This window comes from Ceratotherium simum, chromosome 11 (assembly GCF_057802395.1).
Source record: "Ceratotherium simum simum isolate JZ-2026a chromosome 11, ASM5780239v1, whole genome shotgun sequence".
Classification (NCBI taxonomy): Eukaryota; Metazoa; Chordata; class Mammalia; order Perissodactyla; family Rhinocerotidae; genus Ceratotherium; species Ceratotherium simum.
Genome location: NC_141910.1, coordinates 50,679,096 through 50,691,349, shown reverse-complemented (window position 1 = coordinate 50,691,349; position 12,254 = coordinate 50,679,096). Strand labels below are relative to the sequence as shown.

The 12,254-nt window shown below is 44.9% G+C and overlaps 1 protein-coding gene across 4 annotated transcripts in view; it reads left to right on the top strand.

Moving 5' to 3' along the window:
• The first annotated feature begins 10,648 nt into the window (after positions 1–10,648).
• Positions 10,649–12,254, top strand: part of LCLAT1 (lysocardiolipin acyltransferase 1) — a 188,114-nt gene continuing 186,508 nt past the window's right edge. The window contains exons 1-2 of one of the 4 annotated variants that reach the window (XM_087436961.1): positions 10,669–10,788; positions 10,973–11,317. The gene's annotated coding sequence lies outside the window, so the exon portion shown is untranslated. Of the gene's footprint in view, positions 10,810–10,972; positions 11,318–12,254 lie in introns of all 4 variants that reach the window. The other 3 variants (XM_004418173.3, XM_014781343.2, XM_004418176.3) reach the window with 3 other exon arrangements.

Genomic DNA, 12,254 nt, shown 5'->3' with positions numbered 1-12,254 from the left:
TTCCTCCCACTCACGACCACCTAAGAGAGTTGTTCCAATTTTACTGGCAGTGGCTTCCTTGGCTCTTTTCTGAGGTCTGTTACTGAGTACATATTTTACCTTATTTCTATCACGTTTTGAAGAGGAAGCAATTACATGGGCATAGAGAGTACTCCAATAGTAGTAAAAGTCCAATAAAAACGAGGACTTGGGATTTCCTGCTTGTCAGAGTGTCTCCCTGAGCGTTGCAGAGAGTGCCCTATTAAATGTGACTATTAAATCAATGGCATGAGGTTGAGCAATTCATTAGCCGTGATATTCTGTTGTAGGAGTCGAGAAGGATTCAGAAACTCATGGGAAAATTACCCTTCTGGGCCACGGAGGAGGTTAACATCATCTCTTAAGTTCATAGGCACATCAAAGGGGCTTTTAATTTTTTCCTCCCCCAAATTAAAATGGTAATACATACATCTGGCTAAATTAGACAGTTCAAAAAGGAATACATTGACTTGGCAGTTTACTGGTATCCAGCTTCTCTTCCCAGAGGCAACTACTGCAGTGGTTTCTTGTATAGCCTTCCCAGATATTCTAGGCATGTATGATCATACATGTATTCTTTCAAAAAGCTAACATTTACTTCATTCGATGTCAGGATGGCAATGAGGATCCATCCCATTGCCAGTTATAAGTGGAATATTGATTGTTCCTGATATGCTGTGGCAGATTGCTCCTGGTGAACCGGGAAAGGATGCAGAGAAAGAGGATGCATTAGTTGATGCCAAGTCTCTTGTGTTTGAGAGGTAGGGGGGAAATTTGTATTTATAAGAATTGTGGAATTGGGTGACTATTGCTAAGCAAGCACTGTGTAAGTGTGTTATGAGAGGTTCGGGGATTCGATCGGAGACGTAAAAGACACTTTCCACTCCAAACAAATGGACCGAAGGTATATTTTATTATATAGAGGATAGTAAAGGTGACAGTCTGCAAACAGATCCAAATAGGTCAAATATTAAGAGGGAAAAAACATCAGCCCGACTGGAAAGGGAAAACACCCACATCGGCTGAAGAGAAATGACACAAATCAACCAGAAAGAGAAACACCAGGTTGACGGAAAAGAGAACACATCAAATCAATTACTTCATATCAAATCAATTACTTCACATCAAATCAGTTACTCACAACATCCACGCCCCACTGCCGGGAAAGCCCTGTCAATCGACGCGGCTGGGCAAGGATCACACATCCTGGGCAAGGTGTCCCTTCCACAGGTGGAACTCTCACCGGGTCTCAGTTTCCAGCAGTTTTTATACCATCAGTGATTTTCAGAGTAAGCAATTACAGAGTTTGCAGAGCAAGCATTTAGTGTTTCCATGCACAAAATGGTTATCAGTGGCGTATGTGCACTGAGCCCCTTGGCTAACGTCCCAGCCCAGTAGCTGTGTACGTGCATTGTTCTCTTTGGTTATGGTCCTAGCCCGGCACAGATGGCCAGTCCATCCCGTGCTACCGCGCTCCAAGAGCCTTGAAATGTTACAACTTGCAACTCTCTCTGTGGGGGAAGGGCCAGTTCCCACCACACAGAAAGCAGCTTGGTATTTCTGTTTGTGCTGGTGGCTGTAGGTCAATGGAGCGGCCAAACATGGCTGTACTCATGTCAAGACAAAGTGTCAGAGACTTCTTTAGCAGCATTTGAAGAGATTCTCATCGTCTGCAATAAGAGGGCAACGAGAGCTGAAAACCAGACATAGGGCTTAGCTGTGAGAATGGCAGAACTTCAGAGAAGGCTGAATTCTCAGCCTAGGCAAATCTCCAATGCCAAAGTCAGGGCCTTGATAAGGAAGAAGTAGAACCCTGAAAGACAAGAAATAACAAATGCAGGCAAGGTTGTGGAGGAAAGTGACCCCTTGGGCACTACTGGTGGGAATGTAAACTGGTACAGCCACTCTGGAAGACAGTATGGAGGTTCCTCAAAAAATTAAAAATAGAACTACTAGCAGTCCCACTTCTGGGTGTATATGCAAAGGAAATGAAATCATTATCTCAAAGAGAGATCTGTGCTCCCGTGTTTATTGCAGCATGATTTATAATAGTCAAGACATGGAAACAACCTAAGTGTCCATTGATGGATGAATGCATAAAGAAAATGTAGTTTATATATACACAATAGAATATTATTCAGACATAAAAAGGAAGAAAATTCTGTCATTTGAGACAACATGGATGGACCATGAAGGCATTACACTAAGCGAAATGTCAGACAGAGAAAGACAAATGATGTATGATCTCACTTATATGTGGAATCTAAAAAAACTGAACTCATAGAAACAGAGAGTAAATTGATGGTTGCCAGAGGCAGGGGACCGGGGGTGGGGAATATGGGTGAAGGTGGTCAAAGGGTGCAAACTTCCAGTTATAAGATGAATAAGTTCTAGGGATCTAATGTACAGCATGGTGACTTTAGTTAACAATACTGTATTGTATACTTGAAAGTTGCTAAGAGAGTAGATTTTAAAAGTTCTTACCAGGGCCGCCCCATGGCTTAGCGGTTAAGTGCGCGCACTCCGCCACTGGTGGCCTGGGTTCAGATCCCGGCGTGCACCCACGCACTGCTTCTCCAGCCATGCTGAGGCCGCATCCCACATACAGCAACTAGAAGGATGTGCAACTATGACATACAACTATCTACTGGGGCTTTGGGGAAAAAAAAAAAAAGGAGGAGGATTGGCAATAGATGTTAACTCAGAGCCGGTCTTCCTCAGCAAAAAGAGGAAGATTAGCACGGATGTTAGCTCAGGGCTGATCTTCCTCACAAAAAAAAAAAAAAAAAAGTTCTTACCACACACAAAAAACGGGAACTATGTGAGCGACTAGATGTGTCAATTAACCTTAATGTGATCATCATTTCGCAGTATATACGCATATCAAATCATCACGTGGTACACCTTAAACTTACACAATGTTTTATGACAATTATATCTCAATAAAGCTGGGAAAAAAAAAAGAACCTTGAGACTTGAGGTTGGGATATCTGAGTAGATGCACTTGAGAATCTTGAATCCTCAGATTCCTTGTACCATCTGGGCCTGCAGAATTGGGCCTCTCTGACTTGGAAGATAGAGGCCGCTCTTACTTAAAATAGGTCAAATCTCACCTTGACCTGACCAGGGAAGTTCTGGGGCTATACAGGAGAGAAAGGATTATATGCCACAGGGTCTGCAGGAGCTGGCTCAAAGCAGAGGGATTATGCTTAAGTGTGGATCATGAGTGTATTGGATTAAGAGGGCAGAATATAAAGCTGGTTTAGGGGAATTTGCTAATAAGAGGCACATTCCCATGACATAATATTTAATATCATGGCAAGAGCTCTGGGAACCAGTTCTTTCTTGTTTTTGTTTTTGTTTTTTTAATTAATTAATTAATTTATTTATTTTTTTGTGAAGAAGATCAGCCCTGAGCTAACATCCATGCTAATCCTCCTCTTTTTGCTGAGGAAGACCGGCCCTGAGCTAACATCTATTGCCAATCCTCCTTCCTTTTTGTTTTTTTCCCCAAAGCCCCAGTAGATAGTTGTATGTCATAGCTGCACATCCTTCTAGTTGCTGTATGTGGGACGCGGCCTCAGCATGGCCAGAGAAGCAGTGCATCGGTGCGCACCCGGGATCCGAACCCGGGCCGCCAGTAGCGGAGCGCGTGCACTTAACCGCTAAGCCATGGGGCTGGCCCTGGGAGCCAGTTCTAATATACTGCTGGGATGGTTCTTGGAAGCTGAGAAAAGCAATGACCACATTAAATAAAGTAGAGGTGCCAGAACTGTCACGGCAGAGTGTGGATACAGGAATCAAAAAGGTCTGAGGAGTAAGCGCGCTAACATGTATTGACCAAATAAGACCAGAAAACCTTTCAGCTGTCCATGTTCTTCTGGAGGGCCTGTATGACTATTAAGGTGATAGCAAATGCTCTGGAAGGGGCACTAGTATCGAGAAGCTCAGTGGTGTTTGTCCTCTGTAGACTAGGGCTGATGGGAGAAGATGCTATTATAGAATAGGATCCCCAGTAGCATGGAGATGACAGGATCCTAGAATAGCAGAGACAACTGTGAGAAGCAATAGTGACCCAATTACCATAATGAATAGTAAGGTTGAAGTGGCAGCCAGGGGTACTGACCCAACCTGTGGAGGGGGCTAATAGAATGCAGTATTTCTAGGCACAAGATAGATGGACAGACAGAAAGGGTACTGCTCAATATATAATCAGAAGAGATTAAGAAAGGATGAGTAGAAGGTTGGGGTCAACATCACTCCAAAGGCAAGTCATAATCTCTTGCCTGATTTCAAGACCTGAGCCTGTTCTCAGACTTAGAACACATGCACTAGAAGGAGAGACTGAGTATCCATGAGGAAGGACCTGGAATACCATGGCAAGTACATACAAATTTCTTTAGTCCTTCTCCAAAGTGACTTATGGTTATTTCCTTGGATAATCATAGACTGGGAAAGAGGAATACCCTGATCTTTTGAGGGATGTTGGATACAGGATCTAAGATGATGTGGATACCCAGGGGTCCAAAGCAACATCACAGCTCCCCTGTTAGAACAGAGGAATATTGGAGTCAGATAATAAATGGAGTCTTCAGCCAGGTCTGTCTCACACTGGACTCACTGGGTCCTCTTACCAACCTGGTGGTCATTTCCCTGATTCCTGGGTGTATAATTGGAACAGACGTACTTAGTCATTGATAGAACTCTCGCAGTGGTCCTTAATCCATAGAGTAAGAGCTATTACAGTAGGAAAAGCCAAGTGGAAGCCCTTGAAACCTGCTACGCCCCAACCAACCAAGATAGTAAATAAAAACAATATCACATCAAGGGGAAAATAATATTCACATGGGATAGACAACATTATACTTTTACAGTCTTGTTCCTGGGCTATGTTCATTTTCCTGTTTTCTGTCATAATATATTCCAAAGGGACCCATACCGTCTGGCCATTTAACAGAACATCACATTGGTCTACAATATTGAAATATCATGTTAGTTGGACCTGATGAGCAAGAAATGCAAGTAATCTGGATGCCTTGATGAGACACATACATTCCAGAGGGTGGATAAACCTCACAGAAATTCAAAAGCTTGCTACATTGATGAAAATTTTAAATAACAATTGTTATTTTTAAAGTTTTGACATAATTTTAAACTTATAGGAGAGATGCAAAAAAAAAAAAAAAAAACCAAGAGATTTTCTGTATACTCTTTACTCAGCTTGCCCTTATGTTAACATCTTATATAAACATAGAACATATATCAAAACAAACAAAATAACCTTACTATTATCTAAAGTACAGACCTTATGTGGATGGTGAAGTGGTCCAATGGTCTAGCGCATGTCAGGACATTTCCTCCAAAATAGAGGACAATTTACCTCACCTTGTATCTCCTACCACTAAGCAAGAAGCGTAACACTTGGTAGATCTCTTCAGGTTGATGTAGAAGTGGCTAATTTTAAGTAGGGCTTGTAAGTGAACATAAGTGAGGCCATCTTGTCACGCCAAATGACACTTTCCTAGTTAAAACCTTTCCAGCACGTAATCATTATAAATTACTACTTGCTTTCACGATTTTATAGCTCTGACCCTGTGCACATACCCCTGCTGAGGTACTCTGATAGCTTTGTTCTCAACAATCTTAACAATTTTCCTAAGGAACAAGAAGGCCGCCAGGAAGAAGGAACACCTGTAAGATATCCATCATCACTGATAGAAGAAAAGAACAATGAGGGGCCCTGGAGTCCGTCATGCCTGAAGGCTGACATTTCTAAACCCCTTCCTTACCTCCCATTTTCCCTATATAACTGCCTCAAGATTCTGTAATTCTCTCTAAGATGGTTTTTTTGAGACATTAGTCTACCATCTCCCAATCTGCTGGCTAATCGAATAAAAGCTTCCTTTCTCAATCCCTAACTCATTGTGATTAATTGGCTCAGAGAGCCGCAAGCGGAGCAAGCCCGTTGCTTGGTAATAGGCTCAGGTCAAGAAAGGACTCAGCCGTATGTCCAGCCCGCAGTACAAACAGCCCTGCCACTTTGGCTGTACCACCTGGCATATCTCATGAAACTGTGGTAGAGGAAAGGCCATGTGGAGCCCCTGGCAAGTCCCAAAAGAAGAATCACAGTGCAGCCCTCTAGGATTCTGGAGCATGGCCATGCCAACTGTGGGAGAGAACCATACACATTTGAAAAGCGTCTCCTGGCATGCTACTGAGCACTGATAGAGCCTGAGCCTCTGACCATGGGGCATCAAGACACCATTCAACCCAAACTGTGCATGATGAATTGGATAATATCAGACCTACCAGCTCATAAGTGTGGGTAGGCCTAGCAGCAATCTTTTCAAAGGGAAGTGATACATTGAGATTGAGTTTGAGCAGGCCCAGAGAACACACATAAGCTGAATGAACAGATGGCCCAGATCCACATTTCTCCTACCACTGTTGCACAAACACCTCTTCCTTAACCCATGGAGAGTTTCCTTGATCAGATGATAGAGGAGGAAAAGCCTCAGCTTGGTTAAAGGTTGATAGGCTTGGTCTGTGGATGCAAGAGGAAAATGGACTGCTACTTCACTGTAGACCTACTCAGGGTGAGAGCAATCCTCCCAACGGGCAGAGTTTAGGCCGGTGCTCCTCATCATCCATTTTGTGTGGGAGAAAATTGGCTCAAGGGAAGGATATACATGGACACTGGCAGTGGCAAATGGCTCAGCTGGCTAGTCAGAAGCCTGGAAGGGGCAAGTTTGGAAGATTGAAGACAAAAAGATCTGGGGTAGGGACCTAAGGGAGTGAGCACAAGTTGTGAGGATCTTTGTATCATATGCTAATAATCCTCAAAAAGCACTCGATACAGCTGGGCAGAAGAGTTAGGAATAAGGGCATCAGTGTCAGAGAGACCTGTATTCAAATCTCCAACTCTGCCATCCACTGGCTGTGAGATTGTGGGCAAGTCGCTTAACCTTCCTAAGTCTCAACATCCTCACCCATCAAAAGGATGTTTTGAAAATTAAATGATGTGCATGAGGGGCTTACATGGTAACTGGCACGCTGTGAGTGCTCAATAAATGGCAGGTAGTTGTTATTGTTATTTTGTTTAAAATGCCCAACAGTCCTAAGAGATAAGCACTAATAGCCACATTTATCAGATAAGAAACTGAGGCCCAGGGAAATTAAGTGACTTAACCAAATTTTCAGTTTGTCAAGTATCAGAAATGGGATTCAAATTAAGATTTGTTTGGCTTCCACACCCATGTGCGGCTTTAATACTCTGCCTCAGAGGAACTGCCCTAGAAGTGGGATGCAAGACAAGGGCTTGCTACAGGGTAAATTCTCTCTTTCCTTTACAACAATTCTGAAGGGAAAGATTATTGTCCTCACTTTACAGATGAAGGAACTTGAGGATCAGAGAGATTAGATGACCTAAGGCCACATAACTAGTAAATGGAAGAATCTGGGATTTGAGCTACATTCTCTGTACTACTTAAATGTTCTTTTACTAGGGGCAGGATTGGTGATGGGATTCATTTTAGGGAAATTCTATGGGGAGAATCTAAGAAAGTTATTATTTCATCAGGGCTTGGGGTTCAAGAACAGTTTTAGCCTAGTCGACCTTATTCCTAGCGCAAAGGACCTTCTTAACCAAGAGCCAGTAAGTTATTAACAGGGTTATTGCCTGAAGTAGGACAAAGGTACCTTCTATACAACTTGAACTCCGCTTCCTTGGTATTTACTTAACTTGTAAAGTTTATGATGAGAGTCGCCTATGATCCAACTATATTATAAATTCATGTATTTTATTTTATTTATTTATTTTTTTTGTGAGGAAGATCAGCCCTGAGCTAACATCCATACTAATCCTCCTCTTTTTGCTGAGGAAGACCGGCCTTGAGCTAATCCTCCTCCTTTTTTTCCTCAAAGCCCCAGTAGATAGTTGCATGTCATAGTTGCACATCCTTCTAGTTGCTGTATGTGGGATGTGGCTTCAGCATGGCCAGAGAAGCGGCGCGTCGGTGCGCGCCCAGGACGCGAACCCGGGCTGCCAGTAGCAGAGCGCACACACTTAACCGCTAAGCCACGGGGCCGGCCCTAAATTCATGTATTTTAAACAGCAGGTTGAGCACACAGTACAAGAGTGGTCAGTGTGGGAAGTTCCGGCAGATAAACACTACAGGAAATGTTCAGAATGTTGTGCACTGTGGGAGTCTACTTTTTAGAGGGCAACCCCCAATCTCCTGGATGACCTTAGCATAAATTTATCTAAATCGCATCAAGATGGTCTGGGCCCACATTTTGTCATACCCTCAGTGGGACCCGCCAGGGTGTTTTAACATACTCCTTGGGTTCGTCTTGCAGTCTTTTTCCTTTGCACTCTGTGATATTGTGATATAATAAGAAATACATATTTAGTCTTTATCCCTGTACCTAGTACAGAGCTTCTAAAATCCCTGTATTTTGTTGTGTGATAGGGGAATAGGAGGGTCTTTTCTTATTCGTAACAAGCCCCTAAAACCTGAGTTTATGCTAATGAGTTGAATTTTGGAAGATGTGGGCTGGTTGTCAGAGGAAGCAACCATGTGATTAGAGGGTTGGAACTTTCAACTCCAGTCTCTGACCTCCAGGGAAGGGACAAAGGCTGGAGGTTGAGCTAATCACCAATGGCCAATGAGTTAATCAATCATGTCCACAACAGCATAATGAAATCTCCATAAAAAATCCTTAAACAACGGGGTTCTGAGGCCTTCTGGGTTGGTGAATACACCGAGGTGCTTGGGAGGGTAGCATGCTTGGAGGGGGCATGGAAGCTCTATGGTTCCCCCCTCCCCCATACCTTGCCCTGTGCATCTCTTCCACTTGGATGCTCCAGAGTTGTATCCTTTATAACACACCAGTAAACGTAAGTTTTCCTGAGTTCTGAGCTATCTAGCAAATTAAAACCCAAGCAGGTGGTTGTGGGAACCTCCAATTTATAGCTGGCTGGTCAGAAGTACCGGAGGCTCCAACTTGCGATTGGAGCTGAATTGAGGGGAGTCTCGTGGGACTGAGCCCTTCACCTGTGGGGTCTGCATTAACTCCAAGTAGTTAGTGTCAGAACTGAATTACATTGTAGGACACCCAGTTGGTGTTCACGGAGAATTGGAGAACTGCTTGGTGTGGAAAACTCACTCATATGGGTGTTGGAAGTATTTGGGGTAAAAAAGAGCTAATAGCCTCAGGACTCCACAGTTTTGATCCTTCCTTCAGGTCCCACCACTCCACCCCCAAGAAAGGCCCAAGGCTAGAAGGTGAAATAGAGAAGAAACCAGGATGATTCATTCAAGTCAGCTAACTTTTATTCAACATCTGCTGTATTCAGAACTGTAGATTCTCTTCCTCCCTTGGTGTGGTCTGTTCTAGGAGTTACAGAGATGCAAAGATAAACTATTACATAATCCCTGCTTTCAAAACTTATCTCCAGTGGCTTCAAGTTTTCCCCTGGTCTTTGACATCAAGAAACTCAAAAACTTGTAGGAGTGGGGGGAAAAAAAGAATTTAGAGATCTTTATTCTAGCAATCTTATTTTAAAGATAAAAATGAAGGCGAAGATCACAGAGATAATTGGCAGACTTCGATTTTGTGTTGCTGTTTCCCTCTGCTGTTTATCTTCATTTTTGAATACAATTTTAGCACATCAATATTTCAATATTTCTGAACAGAATCGGAGAGGGTATGAAACTATTTAGGAGGAGCACAGGAACTTTTGATTCAGAGAATTTGGGGTATAATTTAGCTATATTAAAGCTATGTAGCCATAGATGTTCATTATTATTACGCTATAAATTTTGTGAGGACAGGAAACTTGTACTTAAAAAAAAAATTCACCACCTCCCCTCCCCCCCGCACCATGCAACGAATAAAATACACAAACATACGTTAATGACCCATGAGTGGCTGTGTGTGTGATATACAATTTCATCGCACTGTTCATTATTTTTTAGATTTTTATTCGGTGAACCTTTGTTGAAGGCCAGCAGGAGGAATGCATAGTGTAGGAAACGAAAAGATGCTGAACCCACCATTACGGAGCTTAGAGTCTAGTAGGTTAGAGGACAGACACACCACGTAGAAAGCGATGAATACCTTCTAAGAGGGGTATGATGAAAGTGCTGTGGCTGCTCAGACAGGGAAAGTTTCCTGAGGACTGGGGAAATACTGCGCCTGCCAGGGAGAGCTTGGCGCTGCGCATTAGGAACCTGAGTTCTGGAACTGGTTCTACTACTGATTTGCCCCGTGACTTCGGGCTAGTAATTTAGGCTTGTAAATTAAACTCCCCAGATTTGTTTTCCACTCTGAAATTCTAGGGGTTGGACGGACTATTAGGTTCCCTGGGACAAAGCCTGCGTGATCCCCTAGTTATATTGCTTCTCGCCCCTACACCCTCTCGATCTCTCGGTGCCTCCTCTGACAGAGACCAGACGAGGAGATGAGCGCCGCCCCTTTAACAGAGCCCTGGACGACCCGCGCCCCGGGCGCCCCCCCGCAGAGGAGCAGGGCTGGCCGCCGGGGACCCGGGCTTCCCACGCAGCCGGGGACGCCGCCGCGTCACGACGCTCGCAGCCAATCAGGATGAAGCCTGCCGGGACGCATTACTAGGGCGACGGGCCGGACACCTCCCCGCTTCGGGATGAATTAGGGGCGGGTTCTGCCCGGAGGTTGTGATCCCCACGGATTCTCCAGCTCGCCCACGCGCCCCCCACGGCGTCGCGTGTGGTCCCCTGCTGGTCACAGGTGGGAGGCTGGAACTGTCAGGTGGGGGTTACGGCGCGGGGAAAATGGCGGCGGCGGCGGCGGGGGTATCCCCGAGTTGGCGGAGGGGGAGCGGCCGCACGGGCTCTTCCACCTGAGCCGCGGGCCTTCCCGGGCTGCGGCCCAGGTGACGGTCACTTGACCCGGAATTGGGGTCCCGACGCAGGTGGCAGCGTCGCCGGCTCGGGTGAGAGGAGGACCCGGGGAAGCGAATCCTGGAGGCTGGCGGAGGCGTCGGGGCCGCGCGGGCCGGGAGAGGGCGAGGTGTCCCGTCGGTGTTTGCAGATGAGCATCAAGACCTTCCCGCTCCGGACCTGGGCGGGTCTGGGAGCTGCACCGCCCCGACACAGTCTGAGCTCTGCCGCTGTTCAGTCCGATGTGCAAAGCGTCCCAAGTGCGAGGCTTAGCCGTAAGCTGTCCACTGCGGGGCTGGAGCTGCCTTTTCTGTGCATCTTCCAGGCATCAGACGCCTGCTTGTAGGCGCCAGAGTGGCAGTGCCACGAAAGGAAAGGTAGGCCCTAGCCAGGGGCTGGTGTCAAGTTTGATCATTAAAGTGTGCCTTAGCTTTTGCTTGCCCATTTGAAGAGAAGAAATAAAAAGACAGGGCACTTAGTTGTTGTTGTGGAGGCGTTTTGCTTCCTTGTACTTCCTGGTTCAGGTGGATTCCCTGAGACCATTGCATTTGCTTTCGAAGTTCCTTCACTGTATTCCATATGCACGTGGCTGTAGATAACACTGAGATTGGGGTTCAGTTTAAGCACAAGAAGGTAATGAAGATTAGTACTGGTGAAAGTCTTACAGAGATGAAATATTGTCTCTTCATGTGAGTCACTTATTTGGGCAAAGATTGATGTCATGAAATATAACCAGTTGGGTTAGGTTTCAAAAACCTGTCTTAATGAAAGTTCTTTTTGCAAAACTATTATATTTTTGAGAGTAAAAAAATTATTCGTTTTTGGAAAAATTTTCCTTTTTTTTAATGTTTCTTTTGCCACGTACCTTGATGTGACAGATAAGTGCAATATTAGGTAGCTTTTATTTTTGGTGGCAGGTTTGGTTTTGTGGAGTGCCTCGTTGTGTTATTGGGAAAGCACCGTAGCACTTGTGTTTCGGTCGTCAGTCGCTGTTGTCTTTGGAGTGCCCGCTGTGTCAGGCACTACGAAAGTAGGGCTTCACCTACCTTTTAATTTGAGCAAATGGGGTAGTTCATCTGTTCCCACCCAGTGTTTAGGCTGGCTGTTGCTGACAACCAAGAGGAAACAATGGGGAAAACCCCAAAGAATCTTTCTTCCAAACCTCATCCCTGGAGGTCTGGTCAGTTTGGCCTGGGGCAGGGGTTAGGTGTGGTTTCTAGTTCCTGCTCTGCCACTTAAAATATCATAGGGAAATCATATAACCTCTCTGCCAGTACCTTATCTCTGAAATGGGCATAGCATTTCCTATCCAAA